This window comes from Cyclopterus lumpus, chromosome 21 (assembly GCF_009769545.1).
Source record: "Cyclopterus lumpus isolate fCycLum1 chromosome 21, fCycLum1.pri, whole genome shotgun sequence".
Taxonomy (NCBI): domain Eukaryota; kingdom Metazoa; phylum Chordata; class Actinopteri; order Perciformes; family Cyclopteridae; genus Cyclopterus; species Cyclopterus lumpus.
This window is the reverse complement of record NC_046986.1, coordinates 11,362,639-11,368,638: the sequence shown is the minus strand read 5'-3', so window position 1 is coordinate 11,368,638 and position 6,000 is coordinate 11,362,639.

Here is a 6,000-nt window from a genome sequence, read left to right as displayed (position 1 = left end):
GTTGGCTGGAGAGGCTCCTTAGCAAGCATCCTCTCATTAAGCCTCTGCATTTCTACCTGACTCAGAACAACTGACTGCCTGCATCTCTAACACACAATTCAATTCAATTCAATTCAGTTTATTTTGTATAGCCCAATATCACAAATTACAAATTTGCCTCAGAGGGCTTTACAATCTGTACACATACGACATCCCTGTCCCAGGACCTCACATCGGATCAGGAAAAACTCCCCAAAAATAACCTTTGACAGGGAAAAAAGGGAAGAAACCTTCAGGAGAGAAACAGAGGAGGATCCCTCTCCCCAGATGGACAGAAGCAATATATGTCATGTGTACAGAATGAACAGCATTTACAAAGTTACATAAACACATTACATGAATATGACAATGTTTGAATGGAACTCCAATCCATGAAACAGAAGGAGGTAGAGAGGAGGGGGGGCGGGGCATCAGCAGGGCCAACGCGGGAGGCCGGCTCACCAGGCATCAGACACCTCCAGGTCCAATGGACCCTATGAGACGTGAAGTCACAACGACTCCGGGGAGGAAGCAGAGTTAATAAGGTGCAATGGAGAGATGTAAATTCATCCATAAGGAGAGAGAGAAGAGGAGATAGGTGCTCAGTGTATCCTAAAACATCCCCCAGCAGCCTATAAGCCTATAGCAGCATATCAAGGGGCTCGACCAGGGCAAACCTGATTCAGCCCTAACTATAAGCACTATAGTTAGTAGTTACAAAAATATACTCTGCCGCTTTATCAATAGTCCGTACTGCTTGTCCATCTTGTTGCTGCTGACACAGTAAACAGTGGGCGGTTAGTAGTGACTGCATGTCAGTCTTTTAAAGCTGGAAAACAAAGTGCCTAAAATCTCTTTTTAGTGCATTTGACCAGCATGTAAACTGTAAATACTTTTTTGCTTCCACAGTAGAAAAGTGTAAGTGAATAATTTTGCTGTTGATGGAGGATACGTCAAGCCTTAGTTTAGCCTGATGATCTCTGGGAGCCTGTTTGCCAGGGATAGCCCCAATCCATGTTATCCCCTGGCTGCAAGCTCATGCTAGGGCACTCTGTAACTTTTAACACATTAAAACAGATTTAAAGGATAAGGCTGAAGTTACTGTCAGGGGCAGCCTAAATAAGTCTTATTCAACGTACGAAGCTCCACCTTCTTGTGTCACTTCTGGTCAGGGGGGGTTCTACGGTTCTCTATATTCTTCTTCATATAGTGTAAGGATTACGAGTACTGTGAACTGAACCCAAAAGCACAACCACGAGACAGAGTTGTGAGGATAATTATTTTACTGGTTTCCAGGCAGGTGTCAAAGCCGGGAGATCAGTGCTCGAGGCAAACACGTCCAAAAATGGGGCAGGCAGAAATACAGGGTCAAAAAGGGGCACACAGCTCAGAACAGGCAGATTAGATATGGCGATAAGGGGCAGAGAACAGGTGTGAGTAGAGGGCTTAGTGAGGGACCAATGAGGTGGTGTGCTGCACAGGTGAGGTGGGGGGATCTGAAATGACAGGAGAGTTAGTAAACAGGCAGGTGGGAGGAAAACAATCTACGGTGTGGTGGAATGTGTGACATATAGAATATTGCAACTGTATCAATTAATTGATCAAACACTATACAATACCTGTTGTCCCCACTGCTATTAAATAAGCCTACGATAATATAATACCAGTAGTTTCAGATTCACTATGGAAACACTGTTCCTTGGTAACAAAGACATGTGTGTTTAAGAAGTAAAAAAAAGCTGTCTTAAAGCTGCTACTGCTTTTCATGAAAAACATTGTTCATATTTCTGTATTTATTTGTTTGACCAGTCGGTCATATACAATGGTCATAATTCCTTCTGCGGGTCAGACTTATAAACTCTTGCTAGAGCTGATAGACTCACATATACCTTTATTATTAACTCATTGTTCAGGTGAGATGGGGTTCAATGACGAAGAGATCTAATGAATCAATTGTTTGACAAATAATAGCATTTCCTCTAGCTGCACTTTATCATAAACACGTATGACCGCTTATTTCATGGAGTAACTTTTCAAGAATACATTTACAAAAAATAAAAACAGTCAACTGAATATACTCTATGTATATTTACTTATTTATTTTTCACAATACTTGGGGGTTTGTAGCTCATGGGGATGAGTGGTCGTCCCGTAACCACAAGGTACCCGGTTTGATCTCATAGAATTTCCCCACTGGGATCAATAAAAGTGTAAATGTCTTTCTTTCTTCTTTAAAAACAAAAGAATGCAGAGTCTTGAAATTATAGGTCAAAAAATGAGAACGTATTCTCATCAGTACTTCTTCTTATTCAGAAGGATCAGAGAATCAGAGGTTTGCAGTTTTCCCCGTCCTGTTTCATTTATTGTTTTGGCCTCAGTGATTAAGGTCCTTCACATCATATTATTTGGGACATGATACAGAAACAGACAGGACAGGACTCGATCAAGAGGATACTGAAACCAGACACAGTAAAGCCACAAACCCAATGACAGTAGTTTCTCTTGTGGGAGAGAGTCACAGTGTTTCTCGCTTAGGATTTTTGTATTAAATATAACAAAGAAAGTGCTCAATTTTCTTTATTTAATAAATATCCCCCAGAAAATTTGTGAGAAATGTCCAGCTGTCCTTTGTACTCCTGAAAATAGACTAAATACTACACACTATAATTCCAATATCTTACACAGCACTATCCAACATTTAAGATCATGAATTATTTGCTATCATCACTATTTTGATAGCGTACAAACACATTAACTGCATCTGTGGAGAAATAGATACCCGATAAAAAATGTGAAAGGAACATAATAGAGACATTTAAGGTTAATATCAAGTGTAATTAAATAAATTAATAACAATTATTATATACATTATTAAAATGTAATAATAATACTAATAATAGAATAGCAGGTGCCTCAATGTGTACTCTTAATCGTCTCATGTAAACAAATCAGTAAGTACAATCACATCAACGGTCAGATTATTCACTGTATCATAATCACTTGATTTATTTATTGCTCATTATTTTGTCTTTACTCTGTGAATGCAGATTAAAGTTATTGTTAATCACAATGTTAAAATGGCAGCCTGTGTGTGTACAGATATGCATAACGTGCTTGCTGTTTTCTAATGTATGCAGAGATGGGCTTTGAAACATTAGTTCACAGAGAAGTTGATCTGATTGATAGTGGACCCGATTTATGTACATCCCATTGATGTGTATAGATAATATTTCTATGAAATCAGCAATGGTAATACATAGTGTAATCTTGTCATACTCTTCCGTTTGTCATAAATTGAGAAATGAGTACAAGCTCTTTTTGCCACAGGGCAGATACTTGCTATATAATGCTGGTAATGAAGAGGAAGGTTGCATTTCAACTCTCCCATTTCTTGACATTTTGTCAGCGCAACTATACAGTTCTGTGTCATAAAACATTGATCAAACCAGCTGTGTGTAACAATGACACTGGGATACTTTCAAACTGAGCCATGGATTTATACAGAAAATCATAAAAGAAGCTCTCGAGAAAGTCATTTTGCATACACCAAGTTTTAGAAATAGCTCGTCGCAAATTAAGGAAGCAGTTGAAGGCTTAAACCTGGAAAGAGGATGTGTTTTTTTTTGCCCAAGTCATATCCTCAAGTAGCATTTTTATTCTGTGTGCATCATGCAAGACAGAATGCCTTTGGAGAAGGGAACAAACAAACAATAGTTGGCACTGGGCAGCATCTGTTCTGTGAGAAAGAAAGCTGGCATCATCCCAACAGGACGCCAGCTTCCTGTTTGTCTGCAGGTCTGCTTTGAAAACCTCCAACTCACCCGACCTCATCGCTAATATTATTTTGCAATACCTGATGGGAGAAAGGTGCAAGCAATCCCCACGGTAACCATTGGCTCAGGATCTTTGACTCGGCTCTTCAACCTCTAGTCCAGTGGTTCTCAACCTTTTTTCAGTGATTTACCTCTTGTGAAATATTCTTTTCCGCCAAGTACCCCCTGACCACTGCAAAGTTTTGCTTAAAAAGAATATGTAATACACAGAGCTGTGCCATCAGTGTCTGATTTAATATAGAATATATACCATTCCGTTTATGAACTTACACTTATATTTAGATATAAATATATATATTTAGATTTTAAATGAGCATCCATTAAAAAATCCTTTAAAAATAGTTATTAAATAAATATTCAATAACTATTTTTAAAGGATTTTTTTAATGGATGCTCATTTAAAATCTCACGTACCCCCTGGAGTGCCTTCACGTACCCCCATTTGAGAACCACTGCTAGTCCTCCTGGTACTGTTATTACTTCTCTGGCACCAAGAGCCTGCCTGTCATCTTCCAGTCAAACATAGAAATGAATCCTATTGTTTCAGATGCAGCTAATGATTTATTTGCAGACTTTGCTGTGCACAAGCTTCAAATTAGATTTGAAGTGTCTGAAGATAGGATCTCTCCAAAATCCCCCTGTTCTGGCATGCTAATAAGTACAGTAAGGTCCCACAGGGACACAGTGGATGTTGCCCGAGGACAATATCTAATGAACAATCAAATATATTGTAATTGGGATGAACTTTTTTTCAAAATGTATAGCTCAACAAACTATCCACACTTGTGGAGGGATATTAGACTACAATCTTTTCTCAGAGAGATTCATTTTATATTTGTTTGTAATTGCTACCTGCTTTATGACAAGGAAGTGCTCCTTCAATTTCATTGGCTGCTGAATTGGATCAAAGCTAAGGTTAGCTCCATTTGTGGTTGCAAACTATTTTCCTACTAATTTTTGTTTCCAGCTGACTCGTTTGCATCTGTTTTAAAGTTTAGAGCTAGTTAGTGATACATAAGAGAATCTAATGTACGCTCAAACTAGTATTTTGTTCTGACATATTGTGCCACTTGGCTGTTACTGTAGGTAGCAATCCAGTTACCAGGACATGCTAACAACCGCATCTGACATTTGAGTAAACAATCCAATCTTAAAAAAGAAAGTTTCTCTCGTCTTTGTAGTTTCGGAAAGGCAAAACAAAAGACATGACAATTCTTAAAATGTCAAACATGTCCAGTTTGTGAAATTGTCCCAAAATTAAAAACTTATTGAGCTGAACTATTGTCCTGACTATTCCACACGCTGCTGTGAGACTGTGTTGCTCAGTCAGTGAGACAACCAGCAAATTCATTAAATGCACCGGCTTTTCTAGGCTATATGAATATGTAACAACAATCCCTATGTTGAATTTCTGTGTTACATTTCACTTCCTTATCTTACATATGAATGGAAAACAATTGTTCTCGCTCCAATCGGCCCATTATAAAAAACAATCCTACATTTTACTGGAATTATGTATACAGAGCAAACAGCCCTCGATCCACCCAAGAAAATCTGTTTCAGCGATATATATTTAGTGAGAGTATCAACATTCAACTGATATTGATTTACTTCAAGATATGGCAATACTCTCAGCTCTCCCCATGGAGGAAAGTAAAGGTGTTGCCAGTTTAGTTTTTCATATAAATCCTTTTCATTCAGCTTATTATATATTGTAGCTTCTCATATTTTCCTCTAGAGTTTAGCTTGATATAATAGTTGAGCATAATCAAGCCCTAAGCATAAAAAAAGCATGTTTCAGTCAGGGTGCAATAGAAAAGATGGGAGTCTGGATCAAATCACATCTCATGTCCCTCTGCAGAGAGATGAAAACAGTGATTAGACTGTTACATTTTAAACTAACAGAACATGTTACTCTACTTTTGTTATTTTTAAGGAACGTTATTCGGTTACAAGGATAAAGATGCGAGAAGAAACTTCACCCAAAGTGCCTAATATTTTAAGTTGACCTTCTCTTGAAAATGTGTTTTGATTGCTGTTATTCACTGGGATGTTTGCTCTTCGCTGTACAGACTAATGCTTGTGCAGCGATTGACACCAGAGGACTGTTTTCACATACATCTGCTGAAGGGGAAGACATTACGGTGGT